Raw genomic sequence first — 19,474 nt, 5'->3', positions numbered from 1 at the left:
TTTATTTATTTATCAGATTAAAGGTGTTTTTGTAAAAGAATGTGAGTCATGCACGGCCGTCGACCTCTTATTAACTTCAACAATCTACAATATATCAGCTGAGTAGTTAATTCTTTCACTACTTACTTTTATATTTATAAGTATAATATGATGTTCAACAACCTTTACGCTTTAACTAATAAGAGTAATAAATCAAAAATATTATTTTTATTTATTTATTTATATATGTTCTGCTTTTATTATTACTATTGCAAATCTATCCAATGCCAAGGGCATACATATTAGATTATAAAATGTTTATTTTATTGTTGTCATAATAAATTTTTTATATAATTGATCTCATTATTCAATTACAAAAATTATTATCTATACACTAATTAAACTGTACGTCAATCTGTTTTATAATTCAAGCAAAAAAAACACAATTATGGTTCTTAGTGTATTTCTCTTTAAATTCTGGAACGAGCAATTTCTGAGCGTAAAGTTGTAGTTTTCAAATCTTTTTAAAGCATTTTCGAGACTCGAAATATTACCAGTGGTGGATTTAGGCTGGATGATGCCCTAGGCCCGGTTTGATATGCCGCCTTTTCGAAAGTAGTTTCTAGAATTTCTTACAAGATGACTAGTTGAAGCTGCTTACAAATTTTCAACGGCCTATCTTTAATAGTTTTGGAGAAAATGAACACCAAAGTTTTATCCTAATTTTCGCCATCACGGGTAAACAATAATGTTTACAGAAAAATGTTTCAAACAAAAGTTGTTTATTTTTTTATTAGGAACATTTTTTACATTTAAACTTTTATTCTATCTCTAACGATTTATAAATATTTTATTCAATACATTTTATCAGATTGCCCTTGAATTGGTTCCCTTTTAAAATTTTGACGTTCCGTAAACTTTACCGCCCCTAAAATTGTGTCACTCTAGACCTGGGCCTCAATGCTCAAAATTTGAGCATTCTTGATAATTTTTGGACTATTTTTATTATATTTATGTAAAAAACTTGCCTATATTTAAGAACTTTTTGGGTAAAAAAAAATTTTAATTTATAGTCCTTGTTGAGGGTAGTTATAAGCGAGACCAAGAACCTGGCTAAGACCCTAGTTATATGGGTCTAGATTTGTATCTTAACCATTTTATCTTGGTATTGATCTTGCATTATTAGATTTAGTCTTGGTCTTACAAAAATAATCTCAGTCTTGTTCTAAGTCAATCGAGTCTTATTTTTGATCTTTCATCAGCCATATATATTTTGAACTTTTGAATCTTATTGTATTATTATTTTATTTCAACTGTTTTTTAGAGGGTTCCGCATCAAAAAAATTTAATTTCATTAAATGGTGGAGGCGCATGTAAATAATATATTTCATTATTATTACAACTAACTATGTACTATGTATTTTTCATAGTATTGAGATATTATTTATTATTATTCAGGAATTGCAGTTTGTCTTCAATAAACGTGTGCCTCTAATTCACGCATGTAAAGCTACAGGACACAGCATTTCAATAACTGTTCTCTTATAAATAATTATTAATATTGTAGGTAATGTCAAATATATTATGCACCTAATAAAAAGTAGTTAGTATATGGATTTTTACACTCTAGTAACTTACAAATTTATTTATGATAATAAGATTATGTTCAAGAAAATGTATTTTAATTCTAGAAGTTTTAACAAATCATAATTCATTTTGTAAATCAATCATAAAAGTATTATTATGTACCTACTTTTCATAGTCACGAAGTGTCATCAATGCCATGTTTAATCATAGTCATAGTCTTATATTTCGACATAGGTGTATAAATTAATTATTAAGTTAAACCGTCGGATAAATCATTTGGGAAATGCTACATCCGGATACTTACTACGATTAGGCCACGGTAGCCCAATAAGCATCAGAAGATAGCATTTGCTTACCGTCGCCACATTGACGATGTCAATCAACATGACTTCTGATAGGTTAAAACAACCGCGACGAGGAAAGTGTGTTTGTTGGGCGTCAATGACGTGAAATCTTTGGTGAAAATATAAATTTTGACATCTTATTTTGATATACTTTTGTTAGTATATTATGATACCTCTTTTTGAAATCAAACGGCAAACTGTACTTCACGATGGCAATGATTAAAAGGAAATAAGTAACAAATGGCTCTGTTAACAAATTCTTGAATGATGTATAATAAGGCTTATATTATATTATCCTTCCCCAAAGATTTCTTTCACCTATGATGAAAAAAAAAAGTAATATAGTCTGGAGGAATTACCCTCGATAATCAGAAATCTAAATCATATTGGTGTTAAAGAAATGTCGAATGGAATTCATTAAAACTTGCAGCTCTTTGGAGATAGCTGACATCACATTGATGTTAAAGAAATGCCGAATGGAATACATTTAAATTTATTTGTTTCAAGTTTTGTGTACTTTATTTAAGTAAAACTTCCTCATATATGATGCCTTTAATAGCTTTTTCTATCTCAACACATTATATCACTTAACGTATGAGGCTGAGACTGTACTGTCTATACTGTATTTGAACAAAAAAGAAAGAAACGAAAAAATTACACAGAAGCTGTGCCTCGAACTCGGGTCCTCTAGATATTTGATCTAGGACGTAACCAACTCCGTCACTTCTGTTCTATGTGAGTGATTCAAATTATGTGTAACTTCTTGTCTTTATTATATTTGTATGTTTGTGTATACAGACCACACAAACATTTCACACTACTATATGAGTGATACAAATTACATATTTTTGTTGACTTTATATTCAAAGTTAGCATTTAAGCTTCCTTGGTAGCGTAAGAGGAAAATAATGAAATATTTTTGGCATGGAATAAATGTGTTGTGTACTAGAACAACCAAATTAAATAGACAAAAAAAAAACTGAATTAAATCACATAATTTCCACTTCATTGAATTAAACTGCTCTATTTTCTCACGACCAACAAAATATAAACAATAAATCGATACAAAAAACAAAATAGTATACTAAGAACTATTATTTTTACATTAAAGTATAATAATTTTTACTATTTTAAGTAAAAAATAAAAATATTATTAAAAAATAAAAATAAAAAAACATTTATTGTGTGTTCTTTAAAACTTCAAAACTATGTTTGTATGTCAAAGAATAAATGTTGAAGGAGAATGAATAGGTGTAACGAACTTTAGTATTATAAATAAAAATGATTATTGTAAACTTGACTCAGTGACAGAGAATATAATGAAGTTAAGAAGGTAAATGGCTCTTATATTATACATTATATAAAAGTCGTGACCACCAGTGCTTCATGGCTAAGGTAATATTTCTCCCTTTAACCCGATCATCTTAGTCAAAATAAGTGGACAACCTCGGAATCTAACGGAGTAAGTTGAATTTTAGTACAAACCTTTATCATGATAGAACAAATTTTGTCTCAAAAGTCACATATGGTCACGCGTGCGCGTCCTTAGATTTTCAAGATCTAAGGTCTCAAAAATCAGTTTTTTTATGAATATCTCGTTTCTTTGACCTTCAATCGTATTAACATTTATTATAAAAGTTGTAGAGGATAAAATTTTCTACAAATTTTGTCAACATCTTTTTATTTTGTACGTTGAACCGTTTTTGAAATAGAGAGCGCAAAAGATGGAGCGCTTAATTTAAAATACCTCAGTGCTGGGTCAATATTTATAAATATAAGGTATTAGAAATCGTGTTCTAAAGTTTCAAATAGTTATTTACGATACTTAATGGGTGAAGAGCATTATTAACGCATGCGAAAAACGAGTTTGTAGCAGGAGAGTTGGACAATCGCAGAAGAATGTTGATAATACATATAGGTCTCGGTATAGGAAATTGTTGTAAAGGGTCCGATTTTCGAAATCAAAATTTTCAACATACCTTTACGTTTCATGGCTAGGACAAGGCATTAACACCAACTTGGAGAAGAAGTATATGTGTGTTCGTCGGTATCGCGTGAACCACAAATGTTATCGACTTTATTGAGGTGTCGATCGAAGCGTATTATCGGCAATATGATCCGAAAAGGCAAGATTTTTTTTAAAGTTTTTCCTAATCGATTACGCGCGAACAAAAAATGATATCGACTTCGTTGTGGTGTCGATCGAAGCGTAGATATTAACTGCAATGTGATTCGAAAAGAATTTCATAACATTCGATCGATTCGTTTCGAGTCGGTCGAGTTTTGTTTTATTTAAAATATTTATAACTATTTATTATGCTGGTAAGTTATTCGTGTGGACCTCCTCATGGGTCGCACCAAACTCTATCCACGGCTTGTTTAAAATTAGTTATTGAGAAAATTAGAACATTAAAAATGAAATTGCTTGCGATAATAAACTATTTAAAAGCGCAAAATGAGTGGCGTAATTAGTGTTTATCCCACGACCGTAGATAAAATAAGTTTTAGAGTATACACACTCATCTCCTCCCGTTGATTTTCGTTATGGTACATAAGTCTTTATTTTCAGGAAAATATAACTAACGAGCATTTTATGAGAAACACTTTATAATGAACAGGTACAACATATTATTCTCTCATTTTATATTCAACTTCATTTGAATACAATTCAATGCAATTTTATTAATAATCTGTGAAATTTTTATATTGAATATGAATATGATTATTGATGATTTTTTATTAATAAATCAATAATGAATATATAAAAGAATTTATTATTAATTACTTATTATTATATTGTTATTTTTACTTTTTATTAATTGTCATTACGTCTATCATGTCTTTTGTATTTCCTTATAGTCAATAAATACAATAAAGAGCTAAAATTATTATACTTGGATTTGGTTAAGCGAGGAAACATTCTCAGTAAAGGCTAATTTTCAGGCCCAGTCATTTGAATTAGTATAAAACTAGCCTCACAAGTTCAATATCATTTGTCAAATAAAATCATAATTTGAACTTTGGCAGAAACGGCCGAAAAAAGAGCAGAATCAAATATGGCAAAAGGGGACACGAATGTGATACAATTACGGTACGGGGTTGGACATATGAATTGCTTTTGATTTTAGTGTCCTAAGTCTACTGCTGTTACTAACTGCGCTACTGATGGTTGTATATATTTACACAAATATGCTATATATTATAAAAATGATCGATAAATTTATTTCAAACCCACTGAAAGTTAGTAACAACAATCTTTATGTAGTTGACACAATCACATATGGACTAGACATGACAGCTATGAACTTTACTCTTGTCATACATAAATCGTAGCTATTTTACGATTAAGGCTATCTTAGGCACTGTATAATTGTAATAAGCTATTCACTGCAACTTCTCTTTCCTCACCTGAGGTTCCCTGACTCGGACAATCCTTTATCAAATATCTTACACTTATTTAACGCAACGATATGGTTGTATTCAATATCTGGTAAAGCAAAAGAAATACCGGTATTGTTATGAAATATTACAAGATTTCTAAATTAATGACAGCTCATAATTTCAAGTATTTAATATGTATGTCTACCATATTTAAAAAGTACAAACGAGGAATTATGATTTAATGTGTCAATACGTTTATATACTTACCATCAAAAAAAAAATTAATATTATAACAGTAGTCCTCAACTAAAGTTTGACATAAAAGATATTTTGTTTTTATAAAATATACTTTATAGTAACAATTATGGTATGTTGATGGCTTTTTAAAAAAAAAAAATTAACCGTTATAAAATAATAATAATAATATCTAATTATTATTTATACAAGTTTGGCAAAGAATTTAATATCTAAATAAATATATATTTATTAATAAATGATTTAATGTCATAGTTTATAACTATAATGTAAAGAAAAGTTTACTTACACTGGAAAAAAATTAAAATAATTACAACCTCATCCCACAGTTTCATCTTGAAATAAATTAAAAGAACTTTCAAACAATTCCCTAATTATTGGAACAAGTACAGCTAAATATTTGTATTGAATTGAATTTAAAATATGAATTCATTGATACAAAATCACTGAAGTTAAATAAACCAAATCATTACTTCTATGAAAGAAATTGATTTTAATTTCAAAGTCATGCATTTTATTGATGGAAAACAAAATTGTACTTAATTGGAATAAGCAAATATACAAATTAAAATAACATATCTTTACGTTTGCTTTAAATATAGAAATTGGGTTAGTACGAAAACATATCTATCATGTCTAGTCCATATGTGATTGAGGCAACCGCACGAAGATTGTTCTTAGACAGAGAATCAATACATAGTATAAAACAAAGTCGCTTTCTCTGTCCCTATGTCCCTATGTCCCTTTGTATGCTTAAATCTTTGAAACTACGCAACGGATTTTGATGTGGTTTTTTTAATAGATAGAGTGATTCAAGAGGAAGGTTTTTATGTATAATACATCCATATTATAGTAGAGTAAGGAGTTGAAATAGGGGTTGAAAGGGATATGCTTCAAAAACTAAAAAAGTTGTGCATCGATTAAGCTCAAATATTGACACGATATACAACCAGCTTCAAAGATATATTGTTTTTATCTACTTTTAACCTTCGGAGGGTAGAAAGGTGTAGCGAGAAAGTGGGAAGGAATTATCGAATATTTACAAATATACCTAAGTGGGGTATCAAATAAAAGAGCATGACGTGTACATTACAAAACTGTTATCCCACGCAAGGAAATGTGGAGGGAGGGGTGCAAGTGGGGATGTTGCCCAGCAAAGCGGGTAGTTCACAGCTAGTTTGAAATAAACTGATTGATCATTTTTATAATATATAGGATATTCTTATACTTTTATAACAACCATTGAAAGCTCAGTCGGTAGAGCGTTTATATTTTACAAGCAAAAAAATTCCAAGAAAACTTCCATATCTTCTACCATTTATATACAAATTATGACTACAACTTTAAAACTTTCCAGAATTACTCAACAACAACAAAATATATGTAACATAAAGATTTTAACGAATTAACTATAACGGTATTAATTCATAAACTTTGTTTTTAAACATGATATTAAAAACATGTCTTATGGAAAAAAACAGAAAAAAAATTCTGATTCTGTATATTTATTTACATTTTTACAGCATAAAGTATTTTTTAATTCGGTTATAATAAATCAAAAAACCCAAATGTATATATCTATTAATTAATCTAATGGTTCTTTCTTTAATAATCAGTTTGTGATGCAATAAAAAGAAATTATTTTGAAAACCAATCAGTGTTTATGTATTGGAACGAAATAAATTTTTATTAAAATTATGGGCGCCAAAATTAACGCCTCTTTAATCAAAGCAACGATCAAGCAATGAAGTGGGTCTTAGCTAGCAACCCCGTCAATCGTTCGGCAATCTTTAACCCCGTAATGACACTTTTGCTCACGCGTTCTGTACCTACTCTAGCTAGAAGCCAATTACCATAAGGTGTGTGCATGGCCATTTCAAATAAAAATAATAATTCGCAATCAATATGATTTGAACCAAAGACTTTCGACTAATAAACTAAATAAGATTACATAATTTAATACAATCTATTGAATCCAAAAAGAATGTTACGTTATTGGAAATGTAACAATTTTCACTGAATGAGTACATAAGTTCATGTTTCACATATGAATTTTATTTCCTATATGATTAAAATTTAATACACTCAGGTGACCCTAAAAATAGGAAAAGAAAAATATATTTTCATCAAATTACTCAACCAAATTATTATATTTATTACAAAAAATAATAGATATTAATTTTATAATGTTTGTAATAATACTAGCAGTTATCCGCCCACGTCGCGTGACTGTTACTTGCTGATAATATACCATTCTATTATTGAAAGATTTGATTTTTAAGGGATGAATTTTGAAAAATCCTTTCATAAATAACATCCACGGTATAAAATTAATATAATCTCAAAATTTCAAACTTCTATCACTGGTGGTTTAGGCTTAGCGTTGATATGTTAGTTGGGACATTGCCTTTTATATAAAGTACAAGCGTAACCATGAAAAAGGAACACTATATGCATCCAAAAAGTATTTCGAAGTTTGTCTATGTCAGGAACAGAATAAATAAATTCAAATTATGCCATATTTTTTCCAGTAGGCTAGATTAGATTAGATTTGAGTAAGGAGTAATTCTTAGAAGATCTTCTGTACTGCGGCGAGTGCTCTATTTTGCTTCCTTTGCTACATAGAAACTTCAAAATTCCTATACTTTGAATAAACTTCAATATATTCCTGGGCGATACTTGGTTTACACCTATGTGAAGAACAGTTCATCCCGAGTGATGGTGTTGTTTGAGAGAAAGGCTTTCGCATTCGCCCAGAAGTGTGTACTCGGGGTTACCCCTGTTCATGACAAAATCTGCAGAGATTCCTATGAGATTGACTTTGTGTATATGCTTATTCAGTTTATAATGCCCAGTAAGCAGGCCAGTAAGTATCCTCAAATGATGTTTCCCCAGTTGCAAACCCAATGAAGCTTTTTTTCATGAAAAGCCTTTTATAAAATGTTTTTTGCATTGGTTGGACTCGTGTACCAGCCATCCTTTTATTGTGACTTTCGATGCCCCAAGGAATGATTCTAGGTCGCTTAGTGAAGTGCATGCACCTATTTTGTCTGATATGTTAACCTCTTCATTCCCATCGATTTCTGAGTGTCTAGGCACACTTCCATTCTTTTTGACCAAGACAATACACCGAGCTACCAAACGGTATTGTTATCGCAGCACGTAGACAAAACCGCATGCTTCAGATTTACAAATAGATAATATTCAGTATCAGTTTAAACTTTTTTCACATGAAATCATGAAATGTTAAAGGTAACAGGTGTCAATTGATTGCAATTTTGAAAATCAATGAATAATAACAGACGGCATAAATTCTTTACATGTATTATTATGAATAAAAAATATTTTAAGACATAACTAGGTCACTCTGGTCCACAGTTTAAAGTATAAAGTCAAGGTCATTTCCTACGCATACCAAAGTCTTACAATATAGTATGTATTTTATATGGGTTAGTCTACAAAACTATGGACGAAACTGAGTCTGATTTCGACCCGACATTTTTTGTACATTCCAGTTGCAAAATTCAATCTCTTATCAAGAAAATGTCGAAAATAACGAGCGGATACTTTTTAGTTTTCCAAAATGTTATGTTTTGAAAATTTTAAAGAAACTATGAGAAAATTGAACGTCCCCCCTCCTTTTATCTCGGCAGCTATTGAGTATAAAATTTTTTAAAAAATACATGGTATATGTCCTCCTATTTCGAGCCTGCCCAACAGCCCTAAGCTGTTTGATGGTTGCTTTATAATTAGTATTACATAACTATTATTTTTTTATATAAAAAATCAACACTTATTATAAATAATTATTATCATAAATTATTATTAATTAAAATATAAGAATTAATAAAATTAAATTGTGAAGAAATTATAATCATAATTATTAAAACTTTAAATTAAAATAAATAATAACAATTATGATGATTTTTCTACAATAAAAATGTAAAATTCTCAACTTTAAAATTGCATAAAAATAAGAAAAAATTACATTTTGATTTTTTATTATTTTTAAATATTTTTTCACATTTTTTTGGAAGAAAATTAAAATTTTTCTAGAAAATTCTAGTTTATAAAAAGTTATAAAAAATACGGAAGTATTTACCTTGTTTGTAAAACAATATTCAGAGTGTACTTATCGATAATCACAAACGCAAAACAACTTAGAAAATTAATTTTTTTTTTTTAAACCACGTCAATGAAGTAGGTATTATAGTTTTTAACGTAACAAACAACAAAATATAACTGCTTTGATAATATTTATAAACATAAAAGTATATACGATATTATAAGAAGCATGCACATCAAAATAGCGGTACATTGAAGTGAAGACGAGGAATGCCTTGGGGGCCATACACATAGGCCCCACCAGAACGGCTGTTTTAACTGTGGGCGCCTTATTGTGCATATAACACAATTAACTTCCTAAAGATTACGTTTTTTTTTTCTACCTCTGTATACGTATGTAAGATGGAGGTTTTGTTTTCCATCTAGAAAATTCTAATTTTTAAGTTTTCTTAATTATCGAATTAAAAAAAAAGGGGTTTTATAAGTTTGACCGCTATATGTGTGTGTCTGTGTGTTGGTCTGTGGCATCGTAACGCCTTAACGGATAACTAAACGCTCTAGCCAACTTGATTGAGAACATTTTATAGCTAAGTTTCCAAACATCGGTCTACATTTGTAGGGGGTTTTTTAAATTTTGTAAATTTTACTTGTCACATTTAGATTAGAAAAACATCACTTTAAACCATTTTCTATGTGGATAGAGTTTGGTCTGACCATAAGAGCTCCAAAACAACCAGATCTTGCCCATTAAAGAGAAAATAAACAAAGTATGCCAATCAAATATTGTGGAAGGGGTGGAAAGTCACTTAGCTAACCATGCATTGTCATTAAAACTAAAAGTGTATACAAAATTTTAGCTCTATCGGTTGAGAGGATAATAGCCTTAAAATTCAGTTACAAAATTTTTTTATGCGAGCTATCCAATCAAAAACTAAATTTAAAAAAAGTTGTAGATGGATGAAGGATTCGAACCCGCAACCTTCCGGTCAGGAGTCAAATAAATTAAAGGCGATTGCGCTTTTATTCGCTCGTCTACCGAACAATGTGTAACCAGTAGGTACTTTTCTTACTGTGTAGTGTGTACAGGTGTTTTGTGGCGTCACACCATATTTTGTTTTTAAACCGCTATGATTTTTACTGACAAACAAACAAATAAAGACACGGACTGTCAAAACACCGATAATATGTTTCTTCCCATTGTGGTTGGTTTTTTTTTGTTCAAGAAATTTTAAATTATTTTTAAGTGTGTTTTAAATTTTTCTCAAAGTTTTTATTATTTATAAATAGGTAAGAACAATTGACGACAGTTCTCATTAAGAGATGAATATTACCGTAATTTTCAATTGTAATCAAAGTGTAATTATAATTATTATGTTTAAAAATAATATAAAAAAATGTTGACTCCTCCATTAAAAAGAATTTTTTCTGTTCGGGCTAACAAAAATATATCTAATGTTAGTCAAATTAAGATGAGCATTTCTGTGGGCTGTATTATGCATTTTGTTAAAATATATCCCCTTCAGGACCCACAATAAAAATATTTAACTAGATTATAAAATTAGCTTGACCGTTTTCGATTGCTTTGGCAACCCTTTTGGAACCCAGCATCAAATTACCATTTTTTTATTTTGAAATATCCAGAGATAACGACTGGCTGACGTTCAACATTTACCGGAAGTCGACAATTCCTGGATAGGTTTATTCCAAAGGACTCTTTTTCTCATTGGACCCATAAAATGGCTGCTTTTACTATTCTTATTCACAGGTTAAACTTTGCTTTTTTTCACTTCTTATTCTTAAACTAAAAATTTAACGAAATTAATTCGATAGTTTTTTTTTATTTTTCTATTAACAAGTTACTCTCATGAATGTACGTCCTTAATTAATGTTGAGTTATACTATGATTCTACACCATTGTAGAATCTATTGCATATACTTATAATATTTTTGATTAGGCAATATTTTATTGGTCTAGCAACTTGTATGTTTTAACTGTAATAGCTATTGCATACATTCTAAATACAATGTAAATCAAAATGAATCATGTTTTAACTGTAATAACTATTGCATACATTGAATTATTAACTAAAATGTTAACAATTAAGAACTAGAACTTGATACGTTGTTAAATACAATGTAAGTCACAATGAATCATCTTTAATCGACTTTAAAACAGAGGAAAATTTCTTCCTTGCTATAGTTATAGAATTAAAAAAAGTCCTGTACCAACGAAACTATATTTCTGGCAATGAAATACAATAATTAGTCACAAACTTGAAATTAAGTGTAGTTGATTGCAATTTCAAAATTATTTTTTATCATTTATCATTGATCTAAACTTAATCACGTTTAAGAATAAACATTTTTAAATAATTTTGTCTACAAATTTATTTAACGTTTTTCTTACTAAAACTATTTTATTCCGTTATTATCTATATAAATTTTAAATGATAAGATAGAAGATACCTTTTATTATAATTGAAGAACCTCATAAAACGATTAATTTAAGTAATTTATTTTTTAAATCTAGGTATTTTTTTAATTTTTTTTTTTAAATAAATTTAATAAGCTGTTTGCTGTTAAAAATGTGGGTTATGTTAGGTTAGATTAGATTAGAAAAATTGAGTAGAGTATATAAAATTTGTCACAAAATATATGAAGTCATTTGCTTAAAAATTAAAAGAATTACGTTAAAAATAATAAACTACCATTTTTGATGTTTTTTTTTGCGATTTTCTCGTAAACTTTACAACGTATCTTAATCAAACCCAACTCATTCGATAAATCTTTTTATTATCAACAATTGTCTATCAAAACTTTTTTCTGTAGGATGCTGATTGACCGATTTTTGGATATTTAAAATTTTTTAGGCTATGTTGTGCAACAACTACACAGCTACAGAGCTGTAGACTATAGTAGTTTCTGGGTAGCATCGAAAAAGTCGATTTTCATAGAATTACTGGACTACTATTATAGATTGAACATGAGCCGTTCTCTCCATAGACCTCTTTTTTTAAGCATTTGTAAATGTAATTATAGATGTTATAATAATAATTATTATAATTTTATTTAATAATTATTTCTAATAATAACTAATTATTATTAATAAAGTATATGATTGATATTTTGCTTTTATTTTTCTATCATTTTTATACTTTCGACACATGCATCATGGAAAAAAAGACGCATTTTGTATGTCATATGAAAGTTTTAAAAGAGAAATCTTTTACAGGCAGTTCTGAAAACTTACATGAAAATCAGTACAGCCGTTAAACACTTGTGAACAATTTTACCAGCGATTTATCAGATTTTATAAAATTTACAATCTGTTCAACTTCTCTTATCTATTTCCATGCAATCATAATATACCACAGCGAAGCGTGGTAGGGTACAACTAGTAGGTTATAAAAATTAGCAATATTTAGATAGATATATTTTCTCTATAAAAAGTGTTAGAATCTTACTATTTATAGAACATTAAAACACTATAAGCAAAATAGTGTGATAATTAACATAAAAAAGTATAAAAATGACATCCGTTAATGAATACACATTTAAGTTAATTTTATATCATGAAATGTGTTAACTCTGATACGGTCTGCAAAATATAAAAACCATACTAAAGATTTGTAGATATGTGTTATTCTTAGATTTGTCACATTAATTATTATAATTCTCTTGTCTATAATTCTATTTAATATAATTTGAATCATGTTGCTTAAGGATGTATGGGCATGGTAGTGGGGGCACAAATTTAAAAATAGATATTTTCAATTTTGATGATAAATTTATATTATTACTTGACGATATAAGACGAAAAGTAAGAATAAAATTTTTCGATATCTGGCTTAATTTTCAAAATATCGAAAATTGAAAATTTTGTTTAATTATTTAGCTTTCGATATTTCGAAAACCAAGACACATATCGAAAAATTTTATTCTTATTTTTCGTCTACATTCATGAAGCTATAACAAAATTCATCATCAAAGTTGAAAATAAGATAAAAATAATTTCAACCCTTAATCTACCCTGCTCTTACATCCCTTATATGGACGGTGACACTTAGTTTTTTTCTTTTCTAATTCACTGCTAATATGTTTACTTTCTATTAAAAAGTTTTTTTTTAAATTTGTTTTCATTCATTCCAAATGAAAATTTTCAAAAACTTCCAAAATATGTCGTTTTTTGAGATTCCTCCATAAGAGCCAATGTATTTTATATCGATTTTTAATGACTTTTTTCTTAAAAATTTGCACGGCTACCTAAGCTGAAATTTTAACCACATATTCTTTGAGTAAAAGACTATCTACAAACAAATTTTGAGCCTTTAAATCAAACATTAATGTCATGCTCATACATCCTTGTCACATTTTATGGTCTTATATTTTGCAGCGTTCTAGAGTTCTATCAAAACAAAGTGGCACTGCGAAAGAGATATATTTGTATGTGCACTTATATATTTACTTTGTTCAGTGCAAGTTGGTTTGATAGAACTATAAAAATACATTTCCGGACTATGAAAAATTCTTCTCTTTTAAAAACTATTTTAATTTCTCTTTTATATGTGTCATTTTATTAAACACAAAACAAAACAGTGTGGACCAATACCCTATAATCAAAATAATTTTACTATTTAATTAAAATCTGTACGCACAAAAAATTATTTTTAATTATCATTATAATCTACTTAAACAGTTTTATACCCATGTACATACTTTTATACAAACACAGTTGAAATAATAATATACTTCAAATCGGTTTTCATCCGTCTAATTCGTCGCGCTCTTGGATAATGATCTAGTACCTACTATAGTCAATCTAGTCACTAGTCGTTTCACTTTGTTATTCATCTAATCATTATTTTTACCTTCTGTAGGAGGTTTTATTTTTCTTTATTAACTTTATAGACACAATTTTTAGTTAATTCTATTTACAAACGATTTCAAAAGTTATATAGACGGTGCTAGCATTGGATTCAATGCTAGCATTGGATTCAAAAGTATCCACCCTTAATAACTCTTGGCTTGATGTGATTATTGTTTTGAGTGAGAACACGTCGATTTAGATGTCGAGGGGAAAGTTCAAAAATGGTACCTAGAAAATTTCAGGTTAAACCCTTTCGCACCTAGCCACCCCAACTATGAAATTTCAAATGGTACTGCCTTCTTTGTTACACCTCATTTGAAAGGCATACAATTCTGTATTCAACCATGATAAAAAATAAAATTGATCGATTGGTTCTTAAGACAAACTGTCCAGAAGATGGAAGAGTTATCCACCCCGAATAACTCTTGACCTGAACTTAACAAAAGCACGACCTCCGAAAAATCCCAATAATCAAAATGGACTTATTGCAGACACTCCTTGATTGAGTAGCTATGGGAATCGCAGACTAAGGCATGAGGAGCGCTTAAAATTATCCCTCTCATGCCAGCGAGTTTATTTCTCCGTCACCCTTCACGCCAGGATGATTGGCGTTTTTAATAGAAACAGGCAACTTGGAAACAGGAATTACAAATTGTCGATTAAGGTTTCTCTTCACGGCATACACTTTTTGTACATTTTTTATTGTTCACTTTTTCTCTAAAACACAATAAAAGACTAAATTTAACGAACTTTTAAAACACCCGGTAGGTTCGCGTAAAAAAATAATAGATACCTAGTGAACACACAAAAAAAAATGTTAATTATTTTTTAATATAAATAAGTCAGTTTTTCTGAGTAAATTCTTTTTCTAAGTTGTAAATAAAGCCAGTGACCGCAAAAATAACATGTATGTTGGTCTCTTCATTTAAATCCTTATCGTCGCGTCATATCTTTGCATATATGCAGAAATTTGACCGAGATAATATGTTAGGTATAAAACCAGTGAAAATTTTCTTGCAATAAGTCAATTTATGTTATTGTATTCGTTGTGTGCGTAGTCATGGTAGGGACAATAAAATCGATGCCAGCGCTTCCAGTGAAAAATTTTGGCGTTAAAGAGGGCTGTTATTACTAATTTGCAGTTCTTTACATGTTAATGTTATAGAAATGTCAAATTAAAATTATTGTAAAACACGAATTAATTAAACTTAATGCATTAAAAATTGTGAAGATACGAAATTAAATTGCACAAATATTATTTTTCAAATATAAATTATCATAATTATTTATTTAAATTTGTGAATCAATAATATTAAATTTTCAATGTAAGTCATAAATGCAATCCATACAATTATATATGCATCCATACAATTCTATAATTAAAGTAGTGTATCGTTACCATGAAAACGAAACTCACGCACGGAGCGAATAGGGATAATCGTTAAACACAGTACAACAACTCTAAGCAATATTTCTAATAAGAAATGCGCTCTTAAAATTGGTTATTAATAAGAAAAAAAAGCATAAGATATTGAAAGGACTTCGCAATTTTAGATAGGAAAATGGCTTTCTTAGAGCCTTTTATAACCCACTCCTAAATATTTTCTAAAGCATTCTAATCAAAAGCTCTCACAATCCCAACATTTCTTAACGAGTAGTTTTTTAATGCTACCCAGGCGTCCAGGCGTCCAGCTTAACAAAACTATTTGAAAATCCTAACAAAACTCGACTGCGTTAAATAAAAATTAAAATGAAAAGTCCAGTAGTGTACATAGCGACTTTAACAGTATGAGTATGAGTATGGAGGTTAGCGGGCCATGCTCGAGCATCGGGCCTCGAAGCAATGGTTCAGAGCACTTAGCCAAATAGACCCTTGTACTCTATCCCCTCTACGCTTTTCAGTGGCTATTATAACCAACTGATGTACTGAAACCCAGGATCTGCCTAGCGCTGAGTTTCCTAATTTCTTCTGGTTCGACTATGGCCGGACCAAACCATTTCCTTCGCTGCTGTATGAGCGCCGGGCGGTAACAGAAAAAAACTTTAACAGTAGGACTATGAATTAAATCTAAATCTAAACCAGCTTAAATCTTCCCAATAATGGGTTCGGACTGTTAAAATCACCATGTAAACTACTGTGCTTGATTTTTTTATTTGTATTAAACTCATTTAAACTCGGTAGCTCTTGTTTACAAGTAGGTTTCATATTCGCAATAACAATTTATGAATAAAATAAATATAACGTTAATTTTAATTTTTTAGACTCAATATGTTAAATAAACACAATGGTTGGTTTTGTTTTTTTGTTCTTAGAAAACCATATGTTATTTAATAATATTTTATTCATATAAATAAATAATATTATATTTATATTCAATCATATAAAATTAAAATAAAGGTGTCATTCACGTATAAATTCTTCATCTTTTTATAACATAAGTATACTTATAAGTATATTAAATAAATATGTATTTAAATTAAATTAAAAAAATTATTTTATTTAATTTTTCCATATAAATAAACCTATTTTGTCATCTGTCGATAATATAACATTGATTAATATTGATATTTACAATAGAAGATGTTTCAAGATATAATTAATTAATCAACGACATCAAATAGCATCAACGAAGGATCACGAAGGACCCTTCTTTTATTATGCTGTACTATGCGATCGCCAATAAATTAAAATAGGGAATATTCATGTATTTTTTTTTATATTTTTAATTCATTGTTTACACCGTTATAACAAAGTAAAAAATATAAATACTGCTTAAAAATGCTGTATTTAAGTGTAAAAAAATATTTAAAATACATTATAGTTTTGAGATATTTAAACGCAGTTTTTTGGCGCTCTCTGTTGATGACGTATAAGTACGTGATTTGTCAATTGGTGACAGTTCAATGTATAATTTACATTTAAAAAAATGAATTTACAACATAGACTTTACACTCGTTATCATTAAGTGTTCCAATAAAGAATAATATAATTTACTGAAATGCCATATAAAATGTAAGTAATTAATATCCTACAGTATGTCAACAAATTTGACAAGCCCGTACTATGATGTCACGTCCGTATAAAAATTTGAATTTCCGTTTTAGAAATTTTTAAATGCCCTCATTGAATTTGTACTTTTATTAATTAATTTTAGATTAATTATAAAGATATTAATTATTAAAATAATAGTTGAAATGTCCAGTCATTAAAGTTACGGAAAAAAAATATTTGAACCAAATTTAAATTTCATGAATATTCCCTATTTATGGCCTTTTCGATTTTTATGTCACCTTTAAGGCAATCAGTTATTTATGGGCAAAATAACGCGGGCGGAGCATCGGGTAAAAGCTAGTATTAAATAAAATTTATGTGAGAGTGCTAGTTATGTGAGAATTGAAAACACGTATCAATATTATTATTAAATTGTATTTACAAAAATCATTTTAACAGATGTTATACGGATAAAAGTAATTAATCAATCTATCAAATAGTCCATTTTATAAAACTTGAAGCACCGTAATCTAATTATTAATATCTATTTTTTTATAATTATTAAAATGATTGAATTTTAATTAGATATTTGCTGTATATCACGGATTTCCCATAGATATTTTAATTCTATATATCACATTCAAATTTTATCCAATTTTGATAAATCAAGTATGTAATCCTACTAAATTTGGGTCATACTTTTCAAATTTGTGGTCAAAATTAAGCTAGCATTAATATATTTCAAGAATTTGAAGTCCTGGTCCCGGAATTAAGCACATAAGTGATAGCTAGCGAAAAACTAACATACCAGCTGAAAAAAATGACCCAAAATTAGTGGGTTTCAAAAAAAATTCCAATAAGATCGGATCAAATTTGCCCATGTTATCAAAAAAATCGAATTTTTTAACTTTATGACGTCATCAGAATCAAAAAATTTAATTTTGCTCTATTACATCCAAATCTTATTCAATTTTGATAAACCAAGTATGTAATCCTACCCAATTTGGGTCATACTTTTTAAATTTGTGGTCAAAATTAACTTAGCTCAAATAGGTTTAGAGAATGTGGAGCCCTGGTCCCGAAATTACACACATTTTTGATAACTAGCGAAAAACTGACATCACAGTTGAAAAAATGACCCAAAATTACTGGGTTTCAAAAAAAATTCCTATAGGATCGCATCAAATTTGCCCGTGTTATCAAAGAAATCGAATTTTTTAACTTTATGACGTCATCAGAATCAAAAAATGTAATTTTGCTCTATCATATTCAAATTTTATCCAATTTGGATAAACTTAGTATGTAATTCTACTAAATTTGGGTCATACTTTTCAAATTTGTGGTCAAAATTTACCTAGCTCTTCATATCACAAAATGTTTTACATAAAACATCTTGATTCCACTGAACTTTTTCGCTTTTTGACTTACGAATCTACAGTGGTTGGACCTAAGATATTACTCAGATGTTGGCACGCTTAAAATCATTTGACACTCAGTCTATATAACTCTAAAGTCAATGGAGAAATTATGCCTAATTGTTACCAAATAAAATAATTTAAAAATAGATAACTTACCGGTATTATTGGTTGACCGTCGAATATATTATTAGGTAATTTATAATAATAATGCTGTGCAAAAATTGATAAACATAATAGCGTGTTTAACAACATTGCCATGGTAATTAATTCCTAAACACTATAATTTGTTATTTTATTTTATTATTACGTAACTAATGTCTTTTTAAAACTTAATTAAAACTAAACAACGACACCATTATATTATTGAAATAATTATCTTCAACCATTTTAAAGTTGTCTCGCTTGTCATCGTCTACTAAATATAGGTCTGGTTTCCAGAAGATGATTCGTCTTCTTTTCTCAATAATTTGTCTTGTTTTGAAGTCGGTCTGGAGCTTCTTCTTAGCAAGCCACAATTAGCATCATGTTACTGCAAAAAAAAAAAAATTAACATGAAATTGTGTCAAAGCATGAAATCAAAATATAA

At 28.8% G+C, this 19,474-nt stretch overlaps 1 protein-coding gene across 1 annotated transcript in view; it reads right to left on the bottom strand.

Annotated features, from left to right (window-relative positions):
* LOC123294236 overlaps window positions 1–19,182 on the bottom strand; it is a 29,034-nt gene extending 9,852 nt beyond the window's left edge. Inside the window, exon 1 of the mRNA XM_044875351.1 lies at window positions 19,045–19,182. The gene's annotated coding sequence lies outside the window, so the exon portion shown is untranslated. The remainder of the gene's footprint in view (window positions 1–19,044) is intronic.
* Between the last annotated feature and the right edge of the window lie 292 nt (window positions 19,183–19,474).

This window comes from Chrysoperla carnea, chromosome 2 (assembly GCF_905475395.1).
Source record: "Chrysoperla carnea chromosome 2, inChrCarn1.1, whole genome shotgun sequence".
Lineage (NCBI taxonomy): Eukaryota > Metazoa > Arthropoda > Insecta > Neuroptera > Chrysopidae > Chrysoperla > Chrysoperla carnea.
The sequence above is the reverse complement of the archived record's forward strand: the minus strand, read 5'-3'. Positions and strand labels throughout refer to the sequence as shown.